Here is a 17,450-nt window from a genome sequence, read left to right as displayed (position 1 = left end):
ATGCTTTTATCCATGTTACATGGAGAGAAATATTCACCATTATATGTAATTTGGTAATCTTTAAATAATTAACATATATTTACCTCATTTATACAACACATTTAACATCTATTAATTTAGTAAATGAGATTTCTCTTAAGCACTGTTGCAAACTGAATCCTTCTTCTCAAGTTTAAAGTAGGAGATTCTTTGAAATATTTTTCAAAAAGAGGACAAAATATGCCAATAGAACAATGATTATAAAACTGAATAGCATAAAAGTCATTAAAAGGCTAAAACTTTGGAAGTAAATTTGTGTCCACATCATGCCTGTCCTGATTCTAATTCTCGTTCTCTTTATGCTTCTGGGTTTTTTCCCTCTTTCATTGCTTCCTTAGGTTATGATTATACTTAGCCAAGAAAGTCAGGCTTAGCTTCTCAAATGAGCTGCTAATGTTCCAGGATTTAGAGCATGTGAGTCAAGTCTGTTATCCATCTGAAGATTTTCCAGTTACACATTGTACCTTACCTCTGAAATAGTCCAAATAACTGACTCAGGCCAATCAGATATGCTTTGATTTTTCTGTGACCTAATCTTTTTCTCAAAATGACCCTGGTCCTCAATGCAGTCTTCATAGTCTAATAAACATCTCCCCCCCAGTTCTTGTTCTGGAAATCTTTTTCTTATTTTACTACCAACAGAAAACTGTTTATATAACTGCTCTGGGTCTAATTATAAAGTTAATCTGATTCATTGAAAATACAAGTTTTTTTTCTCATCTCTCAACCATTATGACTTGCAACACGGACATCTTAAGTCAAGACTGAGGAGTCTGGATGTTGGTCTATAGGGAACGTTAACCAATGAAAGGCTCTAAGTAAAGGGTCGCTTCAGGTATGCTTCAGAGTAATCAATCTGGCCTCACAGAGGAGAAGGATTAGAGTAAATGAGTAGGAACCAGGAAGCCAGAGGCCAACTGGGGAGACTACTGTCTTGGTGAGGAGTAATTAAGACCTAAAGCAGGGCAATAGCTGTGGGAGCAGAGACATTGGCAGAATGTAGCCACATCATCTGTTTCAAAATCCCAAATGTGATTTACTCAAGTCTTGTTCAATGAGGGGTAGAGATCAGGCAGTAAAATGACTGTGGTTTTACTGGGACTAACGATGCCAATTTGAGAACAATTTTGATAGCTGCTACTTTAGTGACTCAGTGCACATTAGAAGAAATGCGCCAAATTACTAACAAAAAAAGCAATGAGCAAGGCAGGAAATGTTTGCATTGCCCATGTTGCAGTTGTCATGCTAAAACTGCTCCAGTTAATAAGGCATCTGATATGCTGCTTGAATCTTATTTGTGCCTTAACTTTGTGGATATAGGATTATGATATGTCTATTATGGAATTTAGCATCCTAATCCTTCCAATTATACTCTTAAAATAACATTCATTTTTTCTCATTAAAAACATTTTTATATTGTAATGCATATAACAATTACATTCAAATTTAGAAAACACAGAAAAGTATAATGAAGAAAATAATGATCACTTTTAAACCTACCACACAGAGAAATATGTTAAAACTTACCCTTTTAAAATAAGGCTAGGATCAGTATAATTATTTCATCCAATAATATTTCATTCCTGTAACAGTAAACCATAGTGCTTTCTCAATCTTTAAATAATTTCCTAAAACAGGGGCCAACAAGCTAATCCAGCCTGCCACCTGTTTCTGTAAATAAAGTTTTGCTGGTAAAGAGCCATGGCTATTTGTTTATGTACTATCTATGGCTGCCTTTGCACTACAAGAGCAAAATTGAATAGTTGTGACAAAGGCAGCATAGCCTGAGGAGCTGGAAATATTTACTATCTGGCTCTTTACAAACAGTTTGCTAATTCCTGCTTTAAAAGATTATTTTAATGACAGCATATAATTAGATCAGAAGGCAGTTCCCTTGGAGAGTGCACGAGCCAGTGGTTAGAAGCACAATGCTGGCGCCAGATTGTCTGGGTTTGTATCCTAGCACAACCGTTTAAGAAATGTATGAGCTTGCCTAACTTATTTCACCTCTCTGTGCCTCAGTTTTCTCATCTGCAAAATAGGAAAAATAAAAGTGTCCTCATAAAGTTGTGATGAAGATGTGGTGAGGCCTGTGATGCGCCTCCAGATTTTCCTTCGGTCATTAGTGACTTCTTCCTTCAGCTGTGGGGAGTGCTGCCAGCAGACAGCCCTCAGCTGTCAGCTTTCTTTGGGGACTGCCTTACCCGAGGAAATTGCCTCACTCAAAATCATGCTTCCTCCAAGGGACAGTTCACATTCAATGACACATCCACATAAATGGAATAGCATAAAGGTCTGTGCCCCAGCCCCCAACTCAGGACAACTCTGAAGCACCAGTCCAATTCCAGAGTTACCCATGGGCTGGCTGAGGCCTTTTTTGGCATTGCATAGCTGCTCAATTTCCCCCTTTGCCTAATCTCCCTTTTTCCTCCTCCCATCCTCAGGTGCTGATCCCAACAATACTCCGTAATGAATATGCTACATCCTAGTCTCCATCTTAGAATCTGGTTCCCAGGAAACCTAACCTGAGATAGTATGTTAAATGAGTCTATACTTAAAATCTCTGACACATAATAGATGCTATATATTTATATAATTTTTTCTTAAATAAACAAATAATCCAGTGGGAAAAAGCGAAATGGAAATACAAGTTTAAGGAGAAAAAATAGAACAATGTAAAATTTTCTACAATGGAAGAATAACTTAATCATAAAGTTTTTGTTAAAAAAATTAATTATATAGATCAAGCAGTGGTTATTTTTGAGACAATCCACATTGACAACTTTGAAATATTCCAATGTTAATATTTATTTTTAAAAATCTTTTTTAAAAAGGTGTATTTTTAAATAGTATGTGTATATATTTGTGGGATACATGAAATGTTTTGGTACAGGCATGCAATGTGGAATAATCCAATGCTAATCTTTAAATACAGGGGACAAATACCAATCAGATTCTCATAACATGTTCAGGGTCTACATAAACTGGATTCTGGACCTAGTTCAATACACAAGGGAAAGAGAATGACAGTGTAATTACCAATAATTAAACCAAAGGCATAATTTTCCAAATCACTTTTAGTAAGTGAATAAATTCTGACATTTTAAAAGTCCAAAGCTACATAAAACTCAAAGCAATCGAACTATTTTTCTACCTGAAATTTTTTTTGAATTTCTGGTGGGAGGGCAAGATGGCTGACTGGACACAACCAGGTGGAACAGCTGCCACCAAGGAACCAAGATGACTGGAGCACGTCTAACAGATCTTCAGAGGGAAGGCACCTAGAGTGGATGGAGGGCAGACACAGGACCTGGGCTGAAGGGGGAAGAAGCTGGGAACCCTGCATGAGGCTACCACACACTGGGACTCATTCCTGGCCCCAGTGACCCCAGGGGAACAGGTGAATTGAACTGACAAGGAGCAACCCATTCTCGCCATGGGCCTCTGGAATCCCAGCAGGAGGAGACCCCCTTGACCAGCACAGACACTTGAGTTAGCAGGAAGAGCTGCTTAGAGAAGTGGTAGCGGCAGCACATCAGCTGAGACAGAGCCTAAAGGGTTTGGTGCAGGAGCATCTGTAGTGGAGCACAGCCAGGGAAGCCCATCTCCCTAGTCTCAACTTGCTCCCATAAGAGACTTTAGCCCTAGGGAAACTGTGAGATCTGAACTCTGCAAGGTGATCTTGCCCTTCAAGTGGGGCCAGTTCAACCTGAACACCTCTTGGTCTGCTGGCCTCTCCCAGGGCCCCAGCCTCCCCACACCTGGTTGCAGAGCAGCCTCAGGTGCCCTGGGGACCCACTTCACGGCTCCTGTACTGGCAGCTCATGCCTGGCTGGCAGCCAGCTCCAGAGGGGTGGCCCCCCATGGCCATGCACCAGCCTGCCTGCTCCCTTCCTACACAGCAGTTTCCCCCAGGCTCACAGCAAGCCCCCACATTGCTCTCCCAGAGCACATGTGCATGAGCAGGTTTTGCCTTCCTTGCCCACCCGTGCAGGGTGTGCAAGCTCCCTGCCCTGCTACTGCTGCAGTGAAAATGCACTCCACCCCACCTCCCCACCACCACCACCACCATTGCAGTTGGAGCCTTGGCAGGCATAGAGCCAGCCAGCCATCCGTACTCCCACCAGTGCCCTGCCCTTGTGCCAACACTGCCCTCAGAATGAAACTAGGCACAGAGAACAGTGGATCCTCCCCTTCCCTGAGGGACCACCGTTGCCTGCAGCACACAGAGAATACACACAGACCTGTGCCCACCAGCACCCCACCCCCATGCTAACACCACCACCAGCCTGACTGCATGCACAGTTGCCAGCAGGGACCCCCCCCACCCCCACCAGTGGTGCTGCCTCTGCCGCTGTGATGAATGCCCACATGGAGGCAGGCACCCCAGCATCTGTACCCTGCTGCAGCCAACAAGCATATACCTCACTATGCTTCCACTGCCACTGCTGCTATCATGTGTGAACGAGGATGGATCCCAGTGTTACTGCACTACAAAATGCTTTGGCTAACACCACCCATTAGAGTGTAGTGAACAGCAATCCAAACCACCTCAGCTCCCCACCCCAACCCCCCATACAGTGGATTCCTAACCTCAAGGATCCAGAGAACAACATTAGGGCCTGATACAAGTCCCCCAGAGAGAGAACACACAGTCCAAGAGTTGAGAGCTTCAGCATTGGCCCCCTAAAATCTTCCAAAAACAAAGTCAGTTGACTGAATCCATCTTATACCACAACCAAACCCTCAAGGTCATCATACTAGATGAAAGAAACAAAAAAACACCCAAAGGTCAGCAACCTCACAGATTAAAGAAACATCAACTCACAAAGATGAGAAAGAACCAACCCAAGAACTCTGACAACTCAAAAAGCCAGAGTGCCTTCTTTTCTCCAAATGACCACAGCACCTCTCCAGCAAGGGTTCTGAACAAGGCTGAGATGGCTGAAATGACAGAAATAGAATTCAGAATATGGATAGGAACAAATACTAGCCTTGAATGTAAATGGCCTCAGTTCCCCAATTAAAAGGCAAAGTGGCAAGCTGGATAAAGAAACAAGATCCATTGGTATGCTGTCTTTAAGAGACCCATTCACATGCAATGATACCCATAGGCTCAAAATTAAGAAATGGAGAAAAATCTACCAAGCAAATGGAAAACAGAAAAAAATCAGGGGTTGCAATCTCAATTTCAGACAAAACAGACTTTAAACCAACAAATATCAAAAAAGATAAAGAAGGGGTTTACATAATGGTAAAGAGTTCAATTCAACAAGAAGACCTAACTGTGCTAAATATATATGCACCCAATATACGAGCACCCAGATTCATAAAGCAAGTCCATAGAGACCTTCAAAGAGATTTATATTCCCACACAATAATAATGGGAGACTTCCACATCCCACTGACAGTATTAGACAGAGCACTGAGGCGAAAATTAGCAGATATTCAGGACCCAAACTCACCAATAGATCAAATGGACCTGATGGACATCTACAGACCTCTGCATCCAAAAGCAACAGAATATATATTCTTCTCATCACCACATGGTGCATACTCTAAAATTGACCACATAATTGGACACAAAACTCTCCTCAGCAAATGCAAAAGAACTGAAATCATAACAACCACTCTCTTGGACCACAGTGCAATCAAATTAGAAATAAAGACTAAGATATTTGCTCAAAACCATACAGTTACATGGAAATTGAATAACCTACTCCTGAATGACTTTTGGGTAAATAATAAAATTAAGGCAGAAATCAAGACGTTCTTTGAAACTAGTGAGAACAAAGATACAATGTACCAGAATCTCTGGGACACAGCTAAGGCAGTGTTAAGAGGAAAATTTATAGCAATAAATGCCTGCATAAAAAAGTTAGAAAGATCTCAATTTAACAGCCTAACATCTAAAACTAAAAGAACTAGAGAACCAAGACCAAACTGACACCAAAGCTAACAGAAGACAAGAAATAACCAAAATCAGAGATGAACTAAAGGAGATTGAGACACAAAAAAACATTCAAAAGATCAATGAATCCAGGAGTTCTTTTTTTAATTAACAGAATATACTACTAGCTAGACTAATAAAAAATAAAAGAGAGAAGATCCAAATAAACACAATTAGAAACAATAAAAGGGGCATTACCATCAATTCCACAGAAATACAAATAACCGTCAGAGAATATTATGAACACCTCTATGTACATAAACTAGAAAATCTAAAAGAAACAGATAAATTCCTGGACACATACAACCTCCCAAGACTGAGCCAGGAAGAAATTGAATCCTTGAATAGACCAATAACAAGCTCTGAAATGGAATCAGTGGCTGACTACCAATTCAAAAAATTAAAAAAATAAAAAAAAAAGCACAGGACCAGACAGATTCATAGATGAATTCTACCAGAGCTGGTTCAATTCCTACTTGAAACTATTAAAAAAACTGAGGCAGAAGAACTCCTCTCTAACTCATTCCATGAGGCTAGCATCATCCTGATATCAAACCCTTGTAGAGACACAACAAAAAAAGAAAACTTCAGGTCAATATCCTTGATGAACCTTGATGCAAAAATCCTCAACAAAATACTGGCAAACCAAATCCAGAAGAACATCGAAAAGCTTATCTACCATGATCAAGTAGGTTTTATCTCTGCAATGCAAGATTGGTTCAACATATGCAAATCAATAAATGTGATTTGTCTCATAAATGGAACTGAAGACAAAAACCACATGATTATCTCAATAGATGCAGAAAAGGCTTTAGATAAAATTCAACACTGCTTCATGTTAAAAAACTCTCAATAAACTAGGTAGGGAAGGAACATACTTCAAAATAATAAGGGCCATCTATGACAAACCTACAGCCAACATGATACTGAATGGGCAAAAGCTGGAAGCATTCCCCTTGAAAATCAGCACAAGACAAGATGCCGTCCATCACCACTCCTATTCAACATAGTATTGGAAGTCCTAGCTACAGCAATCAGGCAAGGGAAAGAAAGGGCATCCAAATAGGAAGAGAAGTCAAATTATCCCTGTTTGCAGATGACAAGATTCTATATGTAGAAAACCCCATAGTCTTTACCTAAAAGCTCCTTCAGCTTATAAATGACTTCAGTAACGTCTCAGGATACAGAATCAATGTACAAAAATCAATAGCATTCCTATACACCAACAACAGTCAAGCCAAGAGCCAAATCACAAACACAATCTCATTCACAATTACCAAAAAAAAAAAAAATAAAAAAGAATAAAATACCTAGGAATACAGCTAACCAAGGATGTGAAAGATCTTTCCTAGGAGAACTACAAAACACTGCTCAAAGAAATCAGAGATGACACAAACAAATGAAAAAAATGTTCCTTGCTCATGGATAGGAAGAATCAATATTGTTAAAATGACCATACTGCTCAAAGCAATTTAGAGATTCAATGTTATTACTATTAAACTACCAATGACATTCTTCCCAGAACTAGAAAAAAACTATTTTAAAATTCATATGGAACCAAAAAAGAGCCTGAATAGCCAAAGCACTCCCCTGAGCAACAAGAACAAAGCTGGAGGCATCATGATACCTGACTTTAAACTATACTACAGGGCTACAATAACCAAAACAGAAAGGTATGGGTACAAAAACAGACACATTGACAAATGGAACCGAATAGAGAGCCCAAAAATAAGGCTGCACACTTACAACCATCTGATCTCCAACAAAGCTGACAAAAATAAGCAATGGGGAAGGGACTCCCTATTCAATAAATGGTGCTGAGATAACTGGCTAGCTATATGCAGAAGATTGAAACTGGACCCCTTCCTTATACCATATACAAAAATTAACTCAAGGTGGATTAAAGACTTAAATGTAAAACCCAAAACCCCTAGAAGACAACCTAGGCAATACTATTCTGGACATAGGAATAGACAAAGATTTCATGACAGACACCAAACACAACTGCAATGAAAGCAAACATTGACAAATGGGACCTAATTCAACTAAAGAGCTTCTGTGCAGCAAAAGAAACTATCAACAGAATAAACAGACAACCTGCAGAATGGGAGAAAATTTTGCAAACTATGCAACTGACAAAAGTCTAATATCCAGCATCTATAAGGAACTTAAACAAATTTACAAGCAAAAAACAAAAACCCTATTAAAAAGTGGGCAAAGGACATGAACAGACACTTTTCCAGAGAAGACATATATGTGGCCAACAAGCATATGAAAAGAAAAAAGCTCAACATTACTGATCATTAGAGAAATGCAAATCAAAACCACAATGAGGTACCATCTCACCCCAGTCAGAATGGCTATTATTGAAAAGTCAAAAAATAACAGATGCTGGCAAGGTTGCAGAGAAAAAGGAATGCTTATACACTGTTAGTGAGAGTATAATTTAGTTCATCTATGGTGGAAAACAGTGTGGTGACTCCTCAAAGACCTAAAAACAGAACTATCATTTGACCGAGCAATACCATTACTGGGTATATACCCAAAGGAATATAAATTATCCTATTATAAAGACACATGCCCATGTATGTTTGTTGTGGCACTATTCACAATAACAAAGACATGGAATCAACCTAAGTGGCCATCAATGGTAGGCTGGTAAAAAGAAATGTGGTAAATATACACCATGGAATACTATGCAGCCATAAAAAAGAATGAGATCATGTCCTTTGCAGGAACATGGATGGACCTGGAGGCCATTATCCTTAGCAAACTAATGCAGAAACAAAAAACCAAATACTGCATGGTCTCATTTATAAGTGGAAGCTAAAAGATGAGAACATACGGACATATAGAGGGAAACAACAGACATTAGGGCCTACCAGGGGTGGGGGGTGAGACGAGGGAGAGAATCAGGGAAAATAACAGGTACTAGGCTTAATCCTTGGGTAACTAAATAATCTATATAACAAACCCCCATAACATGAGTTTACCTATATAGCAAACCTGCACATGTACCCCTGAACTTAAAATAAAAATTTTAAAAATCTTTCTTGTCCTATTTAAACATAATTCTTGGTATTGAGGCAAATCTGAATTCACATGATATGCTTTGTCAAATTTTTCCAAAAACCTTTTTTTTTTTTTGAGACAGAGTCTCGCTCTGTTGCCCAGGCTGGAGTGCAGTGGCAATCTTGCTTCACTGCAACCTCTGCCTCCCACATTCAAGCAATTTTCCTGCCTCAGCCTCCCGAGTAGCTGGGACTACAAGTGTGCACCACCATGCCTTGCTAATTTTTGTATTTTTAATAGAGACAGGGTTTCACCATGTTGGCCAGACTAGTCCTGAACTTCTGACCTCGGGTGATCCACCTGCCTCGGCCTCTCAAAGTGCTGGGATTACAAGCATGAGCCACCACACCCAGCCCTGTTTTGCTTATAATTTAAAGATTTAAAAAATATTAGAAATCATATACTTGACAACTATGTAAATTTATTTTGACAATGTTAGATGTAATCCCAAAATGTATGAAGAAATGCACTGATTTAAATATTTATTTGGGGATATGCTAGAAAAGTTTTTGAAGGCCATTATTTTAAGATATCTCAGATCTTCTGATCTTCAACCTCTGTGAAAAGATTAACTAAGCCATGGCATATGTTTACAGGGCCTTCATTTCAGCTTGATACCTCCTCAGCCTCCATCTAAAAGCAAAACTTTCTCTCAGGTACAGACTGATTTTGTGCATGTGGAAACAAAAAGAATTGGGATTAGCCAGTCACAGACTTCACAAAATGTTCCAGTACTGTAGTAACTGAATTGCTGCCAGGAGCAGCTGTAAATAAGAAAGAAATTCGATGTCCTTCAACTGCAATCCTTTTTGTTTTAAAACCACAACAAAAATCCTGTCCTGGATCACCACAACATAAATGAAGAAGCTTAAAAAGAACATCCTGGCCAAGCATGGTGGCTCACGCCTGTAATCCCAGCACTTTGGGAGGCTGAGGCAGGCAGATCACCTGAGGTCAGGAGTTCAAGACCAGCCTGGCCAACATGGTGAAACCCCATCTCTACTGAAAATATAAAAATTAGCCAGGCGTGGTGGCGCTTGCGTGTTATCCCAGCTACTTAGGAGGCTGAGGCAGGAGAATCACTTGAACCCGGGAGCCAGTGGTTGCAGTGAGTCGAGACTACACCACAGCACTCCAGCCTGGGCGACAGAGCGAGGCTCCATCTCAAAAAAACAACAATAAAAAAAATCCTATTAGGAATACAAAAGCTTAAATTAAAAACAAACAAAATACTGAGACTGAACTACAGCAGCCCTAGGATCTATTATAAAACGCATGTTTAGTAAAGGCAACTAGTGTAATCTCAGACCAGTCTGTCAAGTTCTCTGCTACGGTTTACTGTTTCCAAAGATACAAAGCACTCACTCGACTCAGTAAATATTTTTTGGATACCTATGCAACAGGTGCTAAAGGAAATCCAAAGTTCTATGCTAAAAGATTGCTACTCGCAAGGATCTTGGTTTAGTAGAGAAGGGGAATCAGTTTCCAAAAAGACTGAGAAAAGTGTCACTTATTCCTGTGAGGGGCTTTAGAAGAACTAGCAGCAATACGAAAAAATATATACTTTCACAAAGCTTGAGTGGAAAAGAAAGTTGAAAAAGGGACATTAGCTGGAGGAGGATGTAGAATAAATATGTTGTTTTAGGATTTATTCAATACATTTTTATTGACCACATTTATTAAGTACTGTTTTACATCCTGGTGATTAAGCAGAGAATAAAATAGAGCCCCTCTGTTTTAGTTAGGGAATTGGATTAGCTGCTCTACCAGGTGCAAACAAACAACGATTTTTAAAAGAACAAAGTTTATTTTCTCTTGCATAATGGTCCAGAAGTCTGTGGTTGATCCAAGGGAGGAGGTGCCCCAGCTCCCTTAGATTAGTTTGGGACTTAGGCTAGTGAGAACAGCTTTGACTTCCTTAATACGTGGCTTCCATTTCCAGTCTGTATTTCTTTTTGCCATTTGCCAGACAGCAAGAAAAGGGAAGAGAAAGTGTATAGCAAGCAGCTTTCCTTTTAATGGACATGATCCAGTTCTACTCACATCTTACAGGACATAACTTTTTGATATAGCCTTAGCTTGCTGAAAGGGAGGCCAAGGAATGTCATGTCTAAGTAGGTCACCAAGTGCCCTGCTCAAATTCGAATGTGTTATTTCCTCTTACTAAAAAGAAAAAAAATGCAGAATGAAAACTGGGGATAAGGAGAAGACACAGTCTAGAAGAAGACAACTATAGGAAAGTAAAGAGATGGTGATGTATGTGAAGTTGTGGTGTCATAAAGACAAGAACAAAGGAGCTAATTTATAGGTAGTCAGTGACAAGTGAGCACAGTCTTGAGTGAAGGCAGAGTATGAGTCATGTAGATTTCTGCATTCCAGACAGAGGGAATAGCTAGTGAAGAAGCCCTGAGGCAAGAGCATGCTTGTCATGTTTAAGGAACAGTGAAGTCACGGTGATAAAAGAAAAACCAGAAGAAAGTGATGATATGGAACCAAGTGAACGAGACATATCGAGAGAGGAAGTAGTCTAGAACAACAAAAGTTGCAAAGGTGAAGCTTTGGCCATTGAAACTGGCAGCATGGAGCTCACAGGTGACCTTGACAAGTGGCAGTTTTGCGGCATGGTGGGCATGAAGGACTGAATGGAGTGAATTCAAGGGAGAGAGGGGGAAGTGGAATTACAGAGAGCAAATATGATCCTCTCCTTTGAAGAGAAAATGGGAATGACTTGAGTATGTGTTGAAGGTAAAGACCAGTAGAAATGGAGAGGCTAAGATACATGGAAGTGGAGTAATTGATGGTGCAAGGTCTCAGGAGATATACACGGGGTTCCTCCTTTTACTCTTTGTCACCTAAAAGAAGATAAGAATGGTAGTGAATCAAGATATTGGAGGAGGGAAGGAGGAAGTAGTGGGAGGCTGTGCAAATTCTAGCTAATAGTTTTTTCTTTTCTGAAGTAGGAGGCAGTGTCATCTCCTGAGTGCAAGCAGAAAAGTTGTCTTCAACTATGTATATATAGTAGGAGTGGATAAGGAAGAGATTTGTATTGATCTGAGGTATTGTGTGGGGGTTTGAGGCCAGGGTCAAAACCACTGAGAAGATTGGCAAGATAGTGTTTGAAGTGATGAATACTGTCGTGTCTCCTCTCAGTAATACAGCACTTTCTTCAGCCTACACTCTTCTAATGGCAGGATTGGAAAGGCAATACTTTCCCCAAACTCATCATCTTATCAAAAACCATCTGCCACGAAGATCATCAGGACTAAGCTCATTATGCTGTTTACAGCCATCACCACCACAAGCCCAAGACCACCCACTTTTAAGCATGAACAGACAAGCAAAGACTGTCAGACATCTGAAGACCGCCTCGAGGTCAGACTCGTGACACCTGAGGCAGCACCATTCACTCACTTTTGGGAACAAAAAACTTGGAATCCTCTTTCACCGTCATTCACTTGGTCAATCACCAAGCTCTGTTCATCCCACCTTCTAAATATTCCCCAGGGCACCCACTTCTCTCCATGCCCACTCTCCGTGCCACTGGTAACCTGCGTTTCTATCATCCCTCATTCTGATACTCTATCCCTCCAGCTCTCTGCGCAAAAACTGATCATATTGGCCGGGCACAGTGGCTCACGCCTGTGATCGCAGCACTTTGGGAGGCTGAGGTGCGCGGATCACGAGGTCAAGAAATGAGACCACCCTGGCCAACATGGTGAAACCCCATATCTCCTAAAAATACAAAAAATTACCTGGGCGTGGTGGCGCGCGCCTGTAGTCCCAGCTACTCGAGGTGCTGAGACAGGAGAATCGCTTGAACGCGGGAGGCGGAGATTGCAGTGAGCAGAGACAGCGCCATTGCACTCCAGCCTGGCGATATAGCGAGACTTTGTCTCAAAAAAAACAAAACAAAACAAAAAACTGATCATACCACTTGCCTGATCAAAAACTTTCGATGACTCTATCATTGCCTTTAGGAAAATGCCATCCAAACTCACCAAACTGGTTTCCAACCCCTTTCTGACAGCACCTTAATTTCTCCCCACTTCCTCTGCTCATTCATCCACACCTACTGCCTCCTCACTGCTATGCCCTCTCTCCTGACCCAGCACTTGCTCTTTCTCAGTCCTAGAAGGCTCTTCTCTTCCAGTTCCCACTGCCCTTTTCCCTTTCCTGGCTAATCCCATACTCATCCTTCTTGTCTCAACCTAGTAGTCCTTAAGGAAGCTTTGCTGACCCCCGACACTGAGCGGGCGTCCCTGCTGTGTAGCACTGTGTTAGCCCTATCAAGTCAAGGCTCTCTTTGCCTGTTTCCTGCCGGAACCATGTCTTTTTACTTCACTCCTGTCTCCTCAGCATTCCAGCACAGTGCTGGGTACATAACAGGTGCTCAAGACAAGTTTGTGGAATGACTAATGAGTGAATAAATCATTAACCAAATACCTTGGATCTCCTACTACATCATTTGCAAAAAAAAAAATGTTTAATGGAAATTAAAATGGACCCAGTGAGCTAGAGTGTGTGACCCTGCTTAAAAACGACAGAGTGGTTCTAAGAAGCAGTCCCAGCCTAGGAACCCGGGGATCCGGCCTGTGGACCCACGGGCAGGGCCTGCGGGGTGCACCGTGGCTTTCGGGCGGAAGGCGGGGCCTCCCGGCCAGTGACCCCGCCCCGAGGCGCCTCCCGGGCGGGGAAGGGCGGGGCTCGCGCTGGGAAACTCCCCTTCCAAGGCCGAGGCGCCGCTGCGCGTTCTCCAGGCGTGGTGGTGGGGTCGTGGGCCCCAGCCCAGTGCTCCAGGATACCGGCCGCACCGCCGCGGCCGCCATCTTGCCCGCGTCCGGGCTCCTGCGGCGGGAGGGGCGGTGTCCCGGCCGGAAGCGGCTGTGCGGCGGCCGCGCTGCCACCTCAGGTCAGTGAGTGCGACCCGGCCCGGGTCTCGGCTCTCGGGAGCGCCGCGGCCGCAGCGAGGGGCCCGAGATAGCCTAGTTGAAAGGCCCGGGCGTCTCGGCGGGGAGCGCGTTCCGCGCTGTGGGGTAATCGCGCCGGGCGGGCGGCCGGCCGGGCCTCAGCGGGAGCCACCGGGGGCTGCGGGTGGCAGTGGGACCTGCGGAGACCTCCTCGGGGCTCAGGGAACACGCTGCAGCCTTCGCCGCGGCAGGCTTGTGGGGAGCGGCGTCCCAGCCTTTCCTGGGAGGCTCAGCCAGGTGCCTGGAGCGGGAGAGTCGGACTCAAGATTTCTTCTTTACCTGGAATAGCAACGTGCCCTGTTCCCGTCGTACCCTCTTAAATACTATACTTCTTAAACGGCCTATCTCCCGGTGAGCTCTGTTCTCTTCTCATACGAGTAATGAAAATTCCTTAAGAAGATGAATGAAACCTCACACATGTTGTGGACTTTGCTGAATTGGTTAGCAAATGACTGCTTCTGCAGGCCTTTTGTATATTTTAAGGGAAATTTGGATATGTGCAGTGCATCTCCTCGAAGATGCTGATGGTGGAAATTTCTTGAAACTGCTCTCGTAATTTGCTGCGGTAAGAAAAGTAAAAGACAACATCAAAAAGCATGTGATTGGATACTTTGTACACTTAGTATTATTGTAATGTGTTGGACTTCACTGTCCAGTAGCCACATGGGATTGAGATGTGCTGTTAAGTGTAAAATACACATCGGATTTCCCAGAGTTGGTGCCAAAAAAAGTAACAATCCTCATTAATAATTTTTGCATTGATTACATATTGAAAGGATAATGCTGTTGATATGTTGGCTAAATAAAATGTGTTTTTAAATTTAACTCCACCTATTTTTACTTTTTACATGTGGCTACTAGAAATTTTTAAATCATGTGGCTCACACTGTATTTCTTTTGGACAGTGCTGTTACAAATATTCTGGTGAATGAACACAGAATCAGCATGGCTTTCCTTTGCTGAGAAATCACTGATGGGAAGTGAGACTTGTTAAACTTGAAAGGTGAGGATATAAATACAAGCTATAATTATTGCAAACCGCACCCCTTCTACCCCTAATTTTTTAATGTCTCCAACATTTGGAAAAAACATTAACTTTCAGGGCTGATTAAGGGAATGGTAGTGATACTAACATCTGTGTGATGTGAAGAGCTCATTTCAGTTGATTGTCACAGCTTTGTGAGATGTAAATGGGATAGATTTTATCTCGGTTTTATGGTTTTGGAGTATTACAAGATTTGTTAGGATCTGAGCTGGGGAGTGGCTGTAGGATTTCTGACTCTAGATTGTTTTCTTTACACCAGATTCTTGGTGATATATGTTCATGAGCAAGGAACTGTTTATCCTGTATATCAGATGGTGAAAAAAATACACTTCTTAAAAGGGTGGACATAGATGCACCTCTCTGTACAGGGCTACTCTTACGATGTACAACCTGTGCAGTAGCACAGAGCCCAGCATTTAGAATGGCTAGCACTTAGTTTAATGGCCAGTCTGCTATCACTCTCTTGACGTTTTAAATAATTTTTAAATAAGGGGTCCTGCATTTTTATTTTGCACCACGCCTTGCATATTGTGTAACTCATCCTTTCTCTTTGCAGTAATCTAGGATGGAAGTTGAGACACCTTGGATAAGCACCCAAACATCTGGTCTTCACTTTACTCCTATGTGAAATTAGAAGAATTAGCTAGTCTTTTTTTCTCAAGTTTTGATTCTTTATGAATTACTGTCATCAGATTTTGTGGATGGCAATATAAGTATTTTAGGTGCATAATATTGGAAGAAATGCTAATACTCTCCGTTGAGAGTCATGTAAATCAAAGTTTTAAATTTTATGCTAAAATCCGTATTTTGTGTTTTGTAAGATGGATTTTTCTATGTGGCATCAAGATTGCTTACCATAGACCATTGGTATAACGAGTAGGGTTGTGGAATGAAAGCCTAGATAAAAAGTGTGTTTATTTAAACATTGATTTTTCAATGAGATGGGAAAATGGCCCAGATTTCATGATGTCTCCAATTAAGAGATTTCCTTTGTTTGTGGGGGTATGAGTATGAACCCTTATTTGGCAGTATCTGTTCCTCTTCTTTGCTGTCATAGCTGCTTCCTGTTACATGAGGTGCCCCTCTTCCTCCTCCTTCTTAAATTTTTAAACTCTTTTTAAGGTTGGACTTAATTTTATCACTACAGCGCAGGTTTTTTTTTAGACCAGAGACTTCATCGGCTCATGTTTGCTGCTGTGTTCCCAGCTTTATAACCGTGCCTAGAACATAGAAGGTGCCCAATCAATAGTTACAGAATAAATGAAAGTATAATAGCAGACACTTAAATCTTGGCTGGAGCCAACCTCTCCTAGGAAGGGTAGAAGTGGAAGCATGAGGAAATAGATAAAACTTGGAGATAGCAGTTGTGAGAAGTGTCAGAGGGATCATTCAGCACATGCATTTATTTAACAAATGTTTATTAACTTCCTACTAAGTGCCTAGCACTGTACTGGGGACTAGAGGTACAATGGAACACAAAAAATACTTCACCTGCTCTCATGGAGTGTATAATCCAGTAGAAGAGACAGAGATGGATGATTAAAGGGAAAGAATACTGTTTAATGACAGTGTATGTCTGAGTAACCAGACCTCGACTAGGGAGGGGATGGAGGGTGGTTGATGTCAAGGTTGAGCAGGTATTAACTTGGCCCAGAAGACAAGGAACTGTGATCTAACCAGAGGAAACATCATTTGCAAAGGTATGGTGATGAGGGAGGAGGGTATACTCCAGGAATTGAAAAGGACAGTGTAAAAGGACAGCAAGAATGTTGTGCCACAAGGCCGGTGCAGTAGGTAGAGACCAAAAGCATTTAGGGTTTTGTAGGTTATACTAAGAGCAGCTGGAGACCATTAGAGGGTTTTAAGCAAGGAAGGATAGCCTGGTCAAGGTTGTGTTGTAGAAAGATTTTTACTCTGATATTCTATAAAGCAAAATTTCTGAAGGACCAGGGGAAAGAAGAATAAAAGAAAAGCCTCCAGCACCACACACCAGATATGTTGTATACCTTAATTTACTGAAAACAGTTTTCAGAGGCTTGAGACTATCCTCTGTGTGGTAGCACTTGGAAGTCTGAGTGAGGAGACAAGATGATAAATAATTGGGTTGATCTAGGACTGGGGAAAGGCAAACCCAAAGTGGCAAGGAAATGAAGACATTGAGGGTGCTAGTAAGAATATTGAAATGATTGATCTTGGGCTTGAGAAATGCTAAAGAAGGAAATAAAACCAGTATAAGAATTCCTAAATCAGTGGTCCCCAACCTTTTTGGCACCAGGAACCGATGTCATGGAAGACAATTTTCTCACGGACGAAGGGTGAGGGTGTGGTTTCAGGATGATTCAAGCGCATTACATTTATTGTGCACTTTATTTACATT

General features: G+C 41.7%; 1 protein-coding gene across 12 annotated transcripts in view; it reads left to right on the top strand.

The window, feature by feature from the left end:
• The first annotated feature begins 13,723 nt into the window (after positions 1 to 13,723).
• Positions 13,724 to 17,450, top strand: part of MIOS (meiosis regulator for oocyte development) — a 41,081-nt gene continuing 37,354 nt past the window's right edge. For 3 of the 12 annotated variants that reach the window (XR_010120274.1, XR_010120273.1, XM_063637070.1), the window contains exons 1-2: positions 13,762 to 13,970; positions 14,934 to 15,031. The gene's annotated coding sequence lies outside the window, so the exon portion shown is untranslated. Of the gene's footprint in view, positions 14,594 to 14,933; positions 15,032 to 17,450 lie in introns of all 12 variants that reach the window. The other 9 variants (XR_010120275.1, XM_063637072.1, XM_055272607.2 and 6 more) reach the window with 8 other exon arrangements.

Source organism: Symphalangus syndactylus, chromosome 3 (assembly GCF_028878055.3).
Source record: "Symphalangus syndactylus isolate Jambi chromosome 3, NHGRI_mSymSyn1-v2.1_pri, whole genome shotgun sequence".
Classification (NCBI taxonomy): Eukaryota; Metazoa; Chordata; class Mammalia; order Primates; family Hylobatidae; genus Symphalangus; species Symphalangus syndactylus.
The sequence above is the reverse complement of the archived record's forward strand: the minus strand, read 5'-3'. Positions and strand labels throughout refer to the sequence as shown.